Consider the following 15,647-nt stretch of genomic DNA (forward strand, 5'->3'; position numbering starts at 1 on the left):
TCTAAAAATGTTTCCATACAGTACCAATCCTCTTCCACCATTTGCTTTAGTTTTAGTAGCCATATCAAAGAAGGGTCCATGTCATAAAAGAAGTCAAAAGCAGCCTTGAATAACCAGAACCCTTCTGCCATTAGATTGGCTAATGTGTCAGTTTGTTTTCTGGCACTGCTTCTTCTATATCCTCATTCTCATCATCTGGCACTGGTTCGGAAGCACTTATGTCCGCCAAACCATCTTCTATTAATTCCTCTGATGTAGTATCTATTAGCACTTGTATTTTTCCAAGATCCATATCTTGAAGCCTTTCACTCCCCACCTTTTTGCCATATCCACAGTCTCTTTCATAATTTCCTTGACTGTTGTAAATCCTGTGAAGTCATGCACAACATCTGGGCACAGCTCTCTCCAACAGAAATTTATTGTTTTGGGCTTGATGGATTTCACAGTTTTGTTTTTTTTTTCTATGACAATGACGGCATCTTCAATGGTGCAGTCCTTCCAGACTTTCATGTTATTCTCTCTATCTGGATTCTCTTCCACAGCACTGACAATCCTTTCCATAGAGCGCTATGTGTAATGAGCCTTAAAGGTTCTATGCATTCCTGATCTAGTTGCTGAATTAGAGATGTTGTGTTTGGGGCCAAGCGGACCACTTCCATGCCTTCAGTGTTGAACTCATGGGGTTCTGGGTGGCCAAAGGCATTGTCCAATATCAAAAGAACTTTACTGGCAAAATAATTTCTGACTTCAGGGACAAAGCATCGATGGAACAAATCCAGAAAAAGGATTCTCATTGTTCTGGCCTTCTTGTTGTACAACCAAAAAACTGGCAGCTGGTGTTTGTCATTTCCCTGAGGGTTCGAGGGTTAGCAGCTTTATGGATAAGGGCAGTCCTGATCATAAACCTGACTGCATTTGCACAGGACAGTAGACTTAGCCTATCCCTTCCTGCCTTAGGTGCTCACTTCTAGAAAGGTGTTCACTTCTCTGCCTTAGTAATAAATGTGACTTTTTTTTTTTCTAGAATAGGGCACTTCCATTAAAAACCTGTTCAGGCAGTTACTTTTTCTCCTTAATGATTTTCTTAATGGTGTCTGGGAACTTGTTTCGGTCAGCAGATGCTGCTTCTCCTATTATCTTGACATTCTTTAAACCAAACCTCTTTCCAAGATTATCAAACCATCCTTTGCTGACATTAAATTCTCCAGCATTAGCTCCTTCCCCTTCCTTTTGCTTTAAGTTGTAAGTTGTCATACCTATCATGATTTCACTTTTTCTCAAATTATATTAGTCTGTAAGTATGCCTTCCTTATAGCAATCTTGCACCAACATAAATGTTGCATTTTCAATATGAGATAAAAATGTATTTCATGAAAAGTACAAGGTTTTCATGGCTGCTGGTGTAGCTACTGCCACAGCTTCATGAATTTCCTTTTCTTTTTTTTATAATGGTCCTTACACCTAACTCATTTATCTTGAAATGGTGGGCAACCACAGCTACAGACCTCAATCTGTGATACATTTCAAGCAATACAATTTCTTCTTGTAATGTTATGAATTTTCTCTGCTTCTTGGGAGAATTTCCTGCATAACTTGGGAGTACTCCCGTCACTTCAAATGGGTCCCATGATGTTAGTCAAGGTTTACCGTACTGCACCAAACGTGATGAAAAATACACAAGAACCATGAGAGATCACTTTGTACTGTGATATGCAGTTTACTGGAGATTAGGGGCATCTGGCATTTTAAGGGGATACTCTTAATACAAACCCACTGCAATAGCAACAGGAGGTGGCTACAAAATTATTACTGTAGTACAGTGTGTACTATAGTTAATTTTATGCAGTCATGATTTAATACTGCATCTTTATGTTTGTTTACATTTATCTTGATTGTAAATGGTTCCATGTATGGTCTGTGTTTTTGTATGTAAATTTTGATAAATTTTAACTTTTTATAATAGATTCGTATGTATTTTATGGTAGCAAATGATAAAATAGACTAGTATCTACATATATTTTATGCATTGATGACATACCTAACTTTTTCTTAATTGTTTTGAATTTTTTTCAGTTCATCTGTGAGTTTTTCAAATTGCCACAAATTTCCAAAAACTTTTCCAATATATTTACTGGAAAAAAAATCTGTGTATACATAGACCTATGCAATTCAAACCCATGTTGCTTGACAGTCAACTGTGTATCTCAGTAAAGATGTGTATTAGTTTGCTAGGGCTGCTGTTACAAAGCACCATAGACTGGGGAGCTTAAAAGACACAGTCCTACCGTCTCACACAGTTCTGGAGACTAGAAGTCCAAGATCAAGGTGTCAGCAAGGCTAGTTACTTCTGAGGGCCCTGAGGGAAGTATTCGTTCCAGGCTTCTCTCCTTTACTGGCCATCTTCTCCCTGTATCTCTTTGAATAATCTTCTCTCTTTGTGTGTCTGTCTGTCTCCAAATTTCCCCTTCTTATATGGGACATCAGTCATACCAAATTAAGCCCACCCTAAGGACCTCATTATGACTTGATCACTTCTGTAAAGACCCACCCCCAAATAAGGAGATGTTATCTTGCCCGTTGCTCTGGTTATTGAAGTAGAGTCTGGGAGGATTCACAACAAGAATGGACTTGAAGTATTCATGGTCATTGGAATCCAATTTGGCAGCATTTCTTGACTCTATGATGGAGCTCTGCCACCTGCACCCCAGTCATCTCCTCTGACACTGCCCTGGGCCCTATGGTCCCAGCACCAAATTCCAGAGCAGCCTAACCAGCCCTGAAAAGGTCACAAAGCCTCAGAGTACAGGCATGCAGTGTGGGGGAAGAGGAAGAAAATAAAAGCCCAGCCTCAGAGACCTTCAGGGAAGGCCACCAGCCTCAGGACTTGTTGGCTGGCCAGGAGCAGGGTCCAGAGCCTTGTGTGTCCAGACCTGGGTTTTTGGGGTGCCCAGGACAAAGAGGGGCAGCAGGGGCACATAAGGGGTGCTCTTGATGAGCCCTGATCTGGGGGTTACCTGACTCCATCCCCCAAGTGGGTAGGTCCCCTCTCCTTGGGGCCAGGACCAATATTTGGTCCTACCAAAATTTAGCCCTCCTTCTCTAGGTGGCTATGGCCACCTGAGGGACTTAAGACTGGGAGGGCAGCCAGATCATGGCTGTGGCCACAGCAAGGCTCCCTGATCCCTGCAGAAGCTTTCTAAATGGGAGTAGGCTTCCTGGCTAGCTGGGCCCATACCCCTAGAAGCCATCTTTACTCCCTCTGGCTCCCCGTCATGCGGCCAACGGCCAGCTCACTCAGGTGAGTTTCCTTAAAAGCAGACTCTGAGACAGGATTTGGGGACAAGTGATTTTGTGGGGAGATGGTCCCAGGAAGCACCAGTAGGAGAGTAAGGAAGTAGATCGGGGAAGGAGGGAGGCCAATGCAAGCATTAGTGAGTAGGTTGGGAAACAAGGGGTGACCCACTCCACCTGGGGGCCCTAAAAAGATAGTGGACATGCCTCAGTTCTACCACTGTGAGGCAAGAAAGCTTAGGATTCACTCACTAAGTCACTTCCCTTTTGGAACTAACTCCCAGCACTTCCCTCTGCCCCTCTCGTGGCACTGTGCAGGGACATCTGGAATAGCCAGAAGAGCCACCGTGGGTCCCAGCCAAAGCATTTATCAGCTGTGCAACCTGGAGCAAAGGAACCAGAATGTCAACTCATGGAGAGAAAGAGCTAGGTCTGCATTGTTCTCTACTCTCCACAGAGCCCAGCCCAGCCCAGTGTCTGGCACACAGAGAGCTTAGTAAATATTTGTGGAATAAATGTCTCATGGCTTATGGTATAAATCTTTTATTATTGATAATAGCTACTAACTATCGAATACTTCCTCTGGGCCAGGCACTGTGCTAAGTATCCCATTTCACTGTGCTCATATCCCATTTCATCCCTGGAGAGTCCCTTTCTTACTGTAGTGGCATTATCCCCTTGCTGAGAGATGATGGCCCTAAGAGGCAGCAAAGGTGCCTTACCAAAGTTGTCTAGCATGGAAGTAACAGCAAGATCTAAGTCAGGCTCTTGTGTTTCTTTTTTCAGGCATAGTCATTTAAAAAACAGAAACAAACAAAACCCCCACCAACTATGTATAACTTTCATACCACAGAATGTACAAATCTGAAGGATATAACTTGATGGACACATGCACACATGTGTGTGACCATTTTCTGGGTCAAGACCCTGAGCATGTCCAGCAGCTCGGCAGGCTGCCTTGTGCCCCTTCCCATGCAACACCTTCCTCCACCAGTGGCAGCTGTTAGTCTGACTTTTAGCACCATAGATTCATTTGTCTCTTCTTGAATTCTCGTTATGGGATTCAGATAGCATGTTCTCTTTTGTGTTCAGCTTCTTGAACTCAACATTCTGTCTCCGAGCTTCACCCCTGTGACTGCATTTATCATCAGTTTATTTTCCAATGTTGAGAGTTAATGTGTGTAAATATACTATGGTGTGAATATACAACATTCCCCTGTTTCCAGTTCTTGGTTATTGCAAATAAAGCCACTACGAACACTTTAGTATGTCTCTCTTGGTGGATACAAGTAGCCATGTCTATTGGGCTGATGCCCAGGAATGGAATGACTCAGTTATTGGGTCGAGTGCACATCTGTTTAGTGTTAGTGGGTTCTATCAAATGGTTTTCTAAAGTGCATCAGTCAGAGCCTGCACTTTTAGCCATTATGGTACATTGCATCATGTGATTGATAAAGATTTTTTTTGAGCAAATGCTGGACCAGGCCCTGTAGAATGACAGGTGACTTTGATGTGATCTCTTTTGTGCAAGGAACATAGTCAAGAAGGAAAGATGAAGATCATACACTAATGAACACCATGCAAATTAGACTCTAAGGGTCAAAGGTGCTCTTCACATGTACACAGTACTTTGCAGTTTGCATTCAGGACTTTATTTCACTCTCACAACAAATAGCCCATGGGGATGTTGTTGGGGGTGGCATCACCCCCCTCCCCTCCCCAAAGATGGAGAAACTGAGACCTAGTAAGGAGAGGTGATTTACCCAAGGTCATGAGCAAGAATGGAACAGAGCTAGGATTCAGCCTTCAAATCCCATATTCTCTGGGCCCTACCATACGGTTCCAGAGTGCTGTCTAGTGTCCACCATGGCTGTAATTGCTGTTTGATATACTGTTTAAAAGCAATAAGGATCTGGGGCAATGCTGGGTGTGAGTCTTGGCTCCCCTGCTCACTACCTCTGTGAACTTGGGCAAGTCACCCAGCCTTCAGACTTCCCATCTGCAAAATAGAGGTCATGATCACACTGCCTCTTCAGAGAGTTGTGAGGATTAAATGAGCTAGCATCTAGAATTGTCCTGCCATTGGGTAAGTGCTATAGATGATATTTTTATAACATGTATTATTCTTTCGCTCTTTCATTTTAAAAGTCATATGTGTACGTGCTTGAAAGGTTATAGTAATGGGGACTCTGGTCTTTATTCCTGAAGCTACTCAGCCCATCTCAGGGAGGAGGGGATCAACTTTCCTCCAACACCTCCCCCAGCCACCCTCTCAACCTGGATAGACACGCCTCCAGGTGGGGTTGTTCTGGAATGAATCCTGGCTAATTGCTAACAATAAACTGCATTCTTCAAAGAGGCCGCCCAAGTCCACCCAACCATGTAAACCCAGGGCATGACCAAGTGCACCCAGGAGGACAGGTCTGCCTGCCCCGTGACCAGTGGAGTTACCAAGTACCCAAGGCAGAGCCAGGCTGAGGCCACGATGAGCATGACTTTCAGCTGTGACTCTTTCATTTGCTCTGTAATTCTGGGCTGCAGGGCCCACCAGTGTGCACTCCAGGCAAGTGTCCTTAAGCAGCAATCATACTTAAGCATGCTTGGTGGGTGAGAGTGTTCATGTGGAGCTTGGTAGGAAGTAGAGAGCTGTCATGTAGAAAAGCAGTGTGCTGTCAGCCTCGCCCAACCTCTGTCCCTCCCGCATCCTCACCAGGCCTCAGAGGCCAGGCCCACCACTTACTGCCCATGCAACCTTGGATGAATTACTTCACTTCTCCCAGCCTCGGTTTCAGGATCCAACCAACAGGAATGTGGGCCCCTTCCTCAGGAGCATGCAATAAGATGTGCAGCCCCCCAACAAGCTCACCTGAAATTCACATTCATTCCAGAAAACTCATGGAGCCTTCCCCACATGTCAAAGCACAGTTTTAGACATAGGGGTGCAGAAGGAAACAAGATAAACAGTTCCGTCCTCAGGCAGCTGACGTTCTTGTATGGGAGGCAAATAGATAAGACTCAGAGTAAGAAGTGCCAATTGGAATGGAGAAGGAGCCATCCTCAGGGTCCTGGGAGAAGAACATTCCAGGCAGAAAGAAGGACAAGTGCAAAGGTCCTGAGAAAGAATGAGCTTTGAGCATTTGAGGAACAAACATCAGGTCTCTGCAGTGCTACTCCAGGGATTAGGTTACTTGTCCCATTCTTAGGGCTTTTGAGGGTTCTCTCCACTGACAATGCATGGCTATGCTATCAGCTTTTTTTTAGAGAGGAAGTTCCTCTCAAGATCAAACCAAAGTCTCTGTGGTTGTTGCAACTAAAGCCTGAGCCTTTTCTTCTAGTGCCCCCTGGACCCAGTTTAAACTGGTTCCTCCTGCCTCCTCATCATTAGCTCTGAGATAATTATTGTGGTGGGGAGAGTTAATGAAACACCAAATGACTTAAAGCACCTTCCCATAAACCCAAGGCAACCAGATGGGCCTATCTTAGCAGTCTGTGGGTGTGGTGAGAGAGGCAAAGCCCTGGAAAAGTAACTGGACCCGGAGAACTTAGAGAAGCCTGGGGAACTGGTCTGAGTGCTCCTTACAGGGACTGGAGGATTTTCAGGCAGCCTGTGGGAAAAAGAGAAAACAGGGGGGTGGTACTAATGAGGGAGTAACCAAGAGGAGGGAAGGAGGGAGCTTGGGGATCAAGAGAAACTTAGCTTCAGGTCCTTGATCCAGGACCCTGAGGTTTGGGACATTCTGGTGGCTCTTCCTCATTCCCACAGCTCACCTGAATCACAGTCACCTTCTTCTCTGTGACACAATGGCATTCTCACTAGGTCTCCCTACTTCCACTCTTGTCTCCCATGAATCCATTCTCCATATATTTTAAAAACTTTGTCACTCTCCTTGCTTAAACCCCCCACAGCTTGCTGATGGCCTTAAAATAAAGCAGAAACTCCTTATCAAGGCCCCAGAGGCCGCTGTTGACCTCCCCAACACCATCTCACTCTCCTCTCCCCTCACTCTGTCCCTTCTGTGCCTTGAACGCAGCATGTTCATTCCCGCTCACAGACTTTGCACCTGCTATTCCCTCCTGATACATCATTGTGTGAATAGCTCCCTTTCATCAGTACAGCTCAGATGTCATCAGCGTCGGTCATCTAACACCCCAGGCCCTCTCCGGGCCAGCGGTATCCAGTAGGGCTTTCTGTGATAATGGAAATATTGCCTCTCTGTGCTGCCCAGCACAGTACTCACCAGCCCCATATGCACCTAATTAGCACCTTATATGTGGCTACTGAATTGAAATTTAAATGTGACTAGAGCCTCTGTATTGGACAGAACAACTCTAATTGACCACAGGGTGTACTTTTATTTTCAAGCCCTTAGCACGACTTGACATTATCTTATTTCTTTGTTTATTGTCTATCTGTCTAAATAGAGTATAAGCTCCATGAGGGCAAGGACTGTGTCTGTCTTGTCCATTGCTGTATCCTCGGGGTTTAGAACTAGGCCTGTCATGTAGTAGATACTCAATACCTATTTGCTGAATGAATGAAGAATGAATAACTCCTATAGACAATGAACTCTGGAGCTACCCAACTCTCTGAAGAGAATGTTTCTTTTCCAGGGACTTACTGTGTGACCAGGTCAGGATCTTGCCGTCTCTGGGATCAGTGTCTTCCTCTTAAAACAAGGGACTGGACCAGAGGTTGTCCAAGTGTGTGAGCCTTCCTGAATCTCTTACTCTGCCCAAGATGCTCCCTATTTACCCATCTCCTTGATTCTCTGCACATCCCCCCAGCCTTCTCAGCTACATCATAGAAATGTCACTAGACAGGCTTCCTATACCCAAAGCCTGTTTGGAGAGTGATCAGATCAGGCTGGGCTATGTTCACCCCCTATAAACAAATGCTCCATGCAGTATTGTGGGAGATGATGAAGGGCAGCATGCCCTGGAGGGTGTGTCCTGGATCAAAGACTCTTTGGCTAGCCAAGGGTAAGAGGCCTCCCAGGAGTTAGGACAAGAAAGGCTGGCAGATGTAATGTGCATGTATACCATGCACTCCAAGCCCAAACCCTGTAGCCAGCCCACTCTTGCCTTTCTTACCTTGTGGTTAGTTAGGGCTCAAAGGCTAGCAGGGGGAGATTGGACCCCATGTGCTCCTTATGAGGACTTGCAGGAACCAGGCATAAAGAATCAAGAAGCTGGTACTAAGTATGAGTGATTTGAACCCTGAACTCCTGACCCCTGGTATCCAACATTCACACACACTCACAGACACATGCACACATATATACACTCAGCCAGACATGACACACAACTACAGACACTAACAGATAATCACAGAGAGGCATGAATGCCACTAAAATGCCCATACATACAACAGGCATGCAAGCAAACACAATACAACAGATACACAGATGGATGTATATGTACAACTCACACAGTCACAGACCCATAGATAAATACTCCAATACACATGTAAGACTCATAATGTGATCATGCCTACATATACCCCTGAAGACAGCCAGACCCCATGTAGACATGCATGGATATAGATGCCCAAATAGATGCTATATCTATAAAATACACACACACACCCCATACACAGTTACAGCTCCTGAAGTGATCTGGTGAAACAGAGGGACAGAACCCTGGCATTAAGTCTCCAAGCAAACCCTGTCCCTCAGCCTGGTGGCATGCGGGGCTGCAGGCCAGGAGAGAAGCAGCTTCAGCTGGCCCTGTGGCAGATGATAAGGCCAAGGCAGGGGTGGTCCAGCTAGCTGGTGTCGCCTACCTCTTGCAGTCCCAGCCCATTTCTCTTTGGCCATGTGACCCTGAAGGCCCTCCTCTTCCAGCTGCGTGGGCCCTGGAAATTTGTATAATAACATGGATTTTTGGTTTCTTTTGAAAAAAGAGATCTGTCAGGACTGGTTCCAAGTCCTACAGGATAACAACTGACTAGGGCCACAGAGCTGCTGCCCATTTTAGAAGAATCATAAACACTCCAGCTCACCAAAGTCACTGAGGTCCTCACTTGCCTGGCCCCTGAAGGTTTCTGAGTCTGCAGCCCTGGAAGTATAATGCTTCCAGACTTTTGTTATATGTGCATGTATATCTATTCACATATGTACGTAGAAATGTCACCAGACAGGTTTCCCATACCCAAAGCCTGTGTTTGGGGAGTGATCAAATCAAGCTGGGCTATGTTCATCTCCTATAAATCGTTTGTAATGTTTTTACAAAGATGGGCTTGTTCAGCAAAAACCATATGAGACCATACACAGATTTTCCCTTAATATATCATGAGTGTATTTTTATACTAATAAATATATTTTTTTGATAATACTAAATTCTTAAATGATTTTAGATTTTGACAAGAGCACAGCATCCCCATAATACTCTTCATCCAGCTTATGTCTTATCTGACATAATCATGATACTTTTGCCAAAACTAAAAAATTAACATTAGTAAAATACTATTAACTAAATTATGAACTGTATTAAGTTTTTGCCAGTTCTTCCTCAAATGTTCTTTTCCTGTTCCAGGACTGCATCCAGGATCCCACATGCATTCAGTCTAACCAGTTTTCTTTGGCTCCTGCGGTCTGTGAAGTTTCTGAGTATTTCCTTGTTTTTCATGACCTTGACAGTTTTCAAGAGCAGTGCTTGGGTATTTTGTAGAATGCCCCTCAATTTGAGTTTGTCTGGTGTTTTTCTTATGATGAGACTAGTGTTATAGTTTAGAGGGAAGACCACAGTGGTGAGGTGCCCTTCTCACTGCATTATATTGGGGGGCACCTGATCTCTAATGATTTACCACTGCTGATGTTAAAGTAAGGATATGCTTGCTGGGTTTCACCAATGTAAAAGTACTATTCACCCCTTTTTGTTCTACATTCTTTGGGCACCAATCATGAAGTCCATGCTGCACTAAGACTAAGCTCCATCTCTTGGAGGGGGAGTATCTACATGCGATATTGCAACCTGATTTTAAATGACAGAACAACATTCTATTTTATGGATCTGCTCTCATTTATTTCACCGATACCCTAATGTCATACAGTTATGTTGCTTTAGTGTTTTCTTTTACAAAGCTGCAAAGAATCTCAACTTCAGATTCGACAAATATTTTTCAAGCAACTTCTCTGGAATAGGCACTGAACACTGGTGAACTGTGTCTGTGTACCTCTTTCATTTTGTTTTCTTAAAATAAATTCATGGGTTGGCATTGCTGGGTCAAAAGATAAGCACATTTTTAAGGCTTTCGATAAGCATAACTAAACAAACCTCCAGGAAAGCTGTACCAACCTACCCTATGGATTGACATTTTTTCTTTTTCAACTTTTTTTTCTTATTACAAAAATAATTCCTGCTTTTATGAGATAACTGGAAGTTACCAGACATTTGATAATATTAAAGAATTATTGTTGCTTTTTAAGGTGTGATCATTGTATTGTGGCTACTTTTTTAAAATAGTCCTTATCTTTTAGAGACACACAGTGAAATATTTACGGAAGAAATGATATGAGTTGGAGATTTAATATGCTTCAATATAATTTGGGAGGAGATAGGTGATCAGGAGTATGCCTGAAACAAGGCTTGTCGTAAGTTGATGACTATGGAAGCCAGGTAATGGGTACACCAACCTTCATCATATGACTCTCCCTATGTTAGTAAAAAAAAAAAAAGTCTATTTAAAATTTTTAAACACAATATAAATCTATAGCTGAGGTGAGAGTCCCCATTCTTTTACTTCCCAGGGTTAATTACAACAGTTATGTACCTCCAGACCTTTTCTATGCAAATGCTAATTGTGTATATTGCAGACACATATATACTTACAACAGGAATAAGCTACCACCATATACACCATTTTCTCACTAGCTTTTAAACCTCACCATGTTTTGCAGATGGTTGGCCACTTCAACACTCTCTCCTCTTTAATAGCTTTTGTGGCACTCCCCTGTATCAAAGAATGATAATTAATTTATCTTCTCTTCTAATGGTAGACAGCTGGCATGTCTCCAATTTTCTGCTCTTAAGAACAATGATGCAGTGAACATCCTTGTACATAATATACTTTTGTGTACCTATGTGAGCAATTTTACAACTTATTTTTCTAGAAGTAAAATCACTAGTTCAAAGGGTGTGCATATTTAAAATTTTAATAAAATGGCTAAATTGTCCTTTTGGTGGACTTTATACATCCAATGCACGATATTTTCTTCTGGTACAAATCTGAGAACTATCGTCTTCACAGAGTCAGAGCTGGGAGGGTCCTCTGAGATCTTCTGATGTTGCTTCCAGCTTCTAAGGCAGCCACCTGAGCCTCAGGAAAAGGCAGGGCTCAGGCTTCCCATACTCCCAGCAGGACAAGCGGCATCCTTGACTGGAGGTTGTATAGAACGGTGGTTATAACATGCTGCCCACATCTGAATTCAGGCTTACCATTTACTGGTTGTATGACCTTGAATAAGGTACTTGACCTTTCTGTGCCTCAGTTTCCCCATCTGTACACTGAGAGTAATACTAATGCCAAGTGGCAATCAGGGAGGGCTTTTCTGGAAGCTGTACTTGTATGCTTTTAATTAAAGTATATGTTCATTTAGGGTGGCTTTTGGGAGACTGAAAGAACATTGGGGTAGGACCACTATCAGGCACTACTTGGTACTGTCAGAGCTGACTTCAAATGGTGATAGTTGGGTTTAGCTGGATTATATATGACAGATACCCAGCACCCAGTACAGAGCCTGGCACACTGTCAATGCTCAGGGCTATGGAATTCCCTGAGAGCTAATACAACAGCTGGCAGAGGATAGACCATGACCAAGAAGACTGACTTTTCTGAGACTGGCCAGGACAGGAAGGCCCAAACAACAAGAAAAGAGGGGATCCGAGAAAAATGGCCAAGTCTGGCCCACTACTTATTGTTGTAAGCAAAGTCTTATCAGAACATAGCCACTTTTATTCATTTATGTATTGTCTATGAATGTTTCCATGTGACGATGGAAGAGTTGAGTAGTTCCAACAGATACCACATGGCCTGCAAAGTCTAAAATATTTACTGCCTGGCTCTTTACAAAAAAAAATTGCCAACCCCAGCATAAGGATTATAGGCATAATAATAAATGGTTTTTGAGCACTACTATGTTGAAGGTACCATTACAAAAATGTCAGATATGTTAATTTATTTAGTCCTCACAATAACTCTATGAAGTAGACATGATTTGTGGTAGGTAGCTAGTCTCAAAGACGGCCCCAGTGAACACTGTCTCCTGGGATTCACATCCCGTGTAGTCTCCCCCCACCTAAAGGTGCTGACAAATAGAATGTAGAAGAAGTGATGCTGCACCAGTGCCAGATCTAGCCTCTAAGACAACAGGTAGGTTCTGCTTCCTCTCTCTTGGAACACTTTGGGGACCCTAATGTGCCACTTAAGAGACTCAGGGAGAGGCCATGGGGAAAGAAGAGACCCTGAGACTGTAAGGAGAAGGAAGCAGCCAGCCTGGTCACCATCTGATTACATTTGTATGAAAGAACCTCAAGCAAGACAGAAGTGCTCAGTTGAGCCCAGTCAATTCACAGAAACATGAGAGGCAATACAACAATGGTTTAATGGGTAAGGTTGGGGTGGTTTTATGTGGCAATAGCTACCTGAGACATGACCTCCACTGAGACTATCCCAGGTCTGTTTGACCTCAAAGCCTTTTCTTCTCCACTCTCCCTCAATTACTGGACATCAAAATCCTTGAAGGAGCTTTTCCAGATGCCAATTAAATCAGAATATCTGGGAATGGGGGCAGGAGTAGGTATTTTTTAAATCCCCCAGGATTTGAGAATCTTGGCTCCATCCACTGTTTCTAAAACTTACCTAAAGATAAGAGCTCCTGACTGGCACATTTATTTAGAAAACAGATTTCTGAGCTCCAGCAGATATACTGATTCAGAATTTCCATGGGAGGGCCCTGGTAATCTGTAGAGTTTGCACGTCTCTCCGGTAGATCTTATTAATTATTAGAAGAGAAACGGTGAGAGGAAAGCCAGTTCTCAGGTTGGAAGAACTGTTTGGCAGTTTCCAATTAAGTTAAACATATGCTTATATTGACCTCAAGAATGAATATACCTGTTAAGAAGGGCTCCTGGTGGCTGGCTGGGCTCAAATTTAAAAACAGATCTTAGCAGCCATTGCTAAACAGGAGCCTCTCACTTAAGCTGCATTTATGGAAGAAGCCTTTACTGAACTGCCTGCCTGCACTGTGTTCTTACTGTCTGAGCTCTTATAAAGGAGTTCCTAGAATTGTCTTTTAACCAATAGGACTGAGACTTTCCCTGTCCAATGGAAGCTGCACTGCTATATACTCATTAGCAACTTCACTGACTAATCAGAGCAACTCTATTCTGACCAATCAGGACAGTACTTTTTTTATCCATCAAACTGTCCTCATTTGCATGAGAACAGACCAATTAGAGACCAGGAATGGGGACTTCTCACTATATAAGTCAGCTCCCCCTCTAACTCAGGGAATACAGTTTCAGTTCATATTGTGGACTGCTTTTTCCCAGTGGAAGCTGCAACACCAGGGCCTCTTTGCCTTTGCCGTTTTACTGTTGGGCTATATCAGGGCCATGCTGTCCCATAACCAAGCTGCATCACAACTAAGCTGTCTGCACTGAATAAAGTCTCTCCTCACTTCGCTGCACCCAAAATTGGGACTCCTATTAGTATTGAATTGGCAACTGTGACCTTCTAGACACCAAACAACCCAGCAAGTCTCCCTTGGGTTTTCCCAACAGAAATAGGTACTTACGTCCACCAAAAGACATGCACAAAGATGGATGTCCCTAAGACCTTTATTCACAATGGCCCAAACTGGAAACACCCCAAATGGCCATTCATGGGAGCTTAGCCAGATAAACTGTAGAACAGTACATCCACACAATGACTACCAGACAGCAATGAAAAAGCATGAAGTGCTGATATACACAATACAGATGAATCTCACAGACCTACTGTTGAGTGAGAAAAGCCAGACATGAAGAATACAGATTCTATTTACATAAAATTCGAGGACAGATCAATCTGTGGTGACAGAATTCAAATAGTGGCTACCTCTGTGGGTGTGTGCATATTTGTGTTTGTGTGTGCATAGGGGGGCAGGGGTTCTATAGCTTAATGTCAGGGGATACGCGTGTGTGCATGTGTGTGCATGTGCATGTGTGTGTGCAGGTTTTGCTCCTTTACAGGATGCCAGGACAATTCCCAGGGCAGCCGTCAGGTGCACAGAGCAGAACTTACTTGCATTTTAGGCCCACTTGAGAGGACTTTGAATGCTTGCTTCGTTTATTGTTTCTTTGAGGTGTATGTTATACATTGAGATATATACAATAAAGTGAGCACACCTTGGGTGTACAGTCCAGTGAATGCTTATGTGTTACCCTGAGTATTTGCCCTTGTGCATAGTGCTGTCCTAGGGTACTGGAAATGGACCCCACGGTTATTAGACACAGACCCTGTAATACACAGACCCTGTTTGCATGGATTTTATAATCTAGAGTGGGAAATATAACAATAAAAGACAGGCAGTAGTCAGTTTTCATTCATTCAGTTATCATGTGCTTTTTGAACACTTAGCCTGGGCCAGACATTTGACTAGGCACTAGAACTGTAGCAGGGACCCAGATATAGTGTTGCCCTTAAGGTGCTTGTAGTTTTGGAGAGCAGCACAGTGAAAAGTTAAATATATTTATTCCACCTCCGATATTTCCCAAATTCATTCCCTTCTCCTCCCGCTGACCCTGACCTCATTTTAGGTCCCCACCTTCTCTACTCTCTGGGCTGTTGTAGTAGTTTCCCATTCAATCATAGTTCCAGTCTTCTTTTCTAATTTATTCTCCAGACCAACAGACCTTATTTTTGTCTAAAAAATTCAGTTAATGTTTCTCCATTGCCCAGGCAACTCGGTGTCACCCTGTGCAGGTTAGAATCCTCACTTAGAGGGTCTATTTTCTGACCACAGGGAAGTTTTTTAAATGCCCTGAGCCTCATGTGTGTTTTCTGTAAAATTGAGATAAAATAATAATGATAATGATAACAAAATAAACAACAACACCTGTATCCCTGAAGAGGCTGAGCTCTAATCTATCCTAATAGGTATTCATTCTTATAGCATATGCTAACCCTCCACATGCACCATCTATTTAATTCTCCTAATCACTCTCATTGCTTGTCACTCCCATCTCTCTGCACTACCTAGTAATATCGAGGTCCTTGTATTCATGGACACACCCTTTGCTTTCCAGGCTCTCAGCCTCTACCCTGAGCTCTTTCTGTCTGGAATGCCTTTCCTCTACCTTCCCCTGGCTGGGTC

Source organism: Rousettus aegyptiacus, unplaced genomic scaffold (genome assembly GCF_014176215.1).
Source record: "Rousettus aegyptiacus isolate mRouAeg1 unplaced genomic scaffold, mRouAeg1.p scaffold_m13_p_6, whole genome shotgun sequence".
Taxonomy (NCBI): Eukaryota; Metazoa; Chordata; class Mammalia; order Chiroptera; family Pteropodidae; genus Rousettus; species Rousettus aegyptiacus.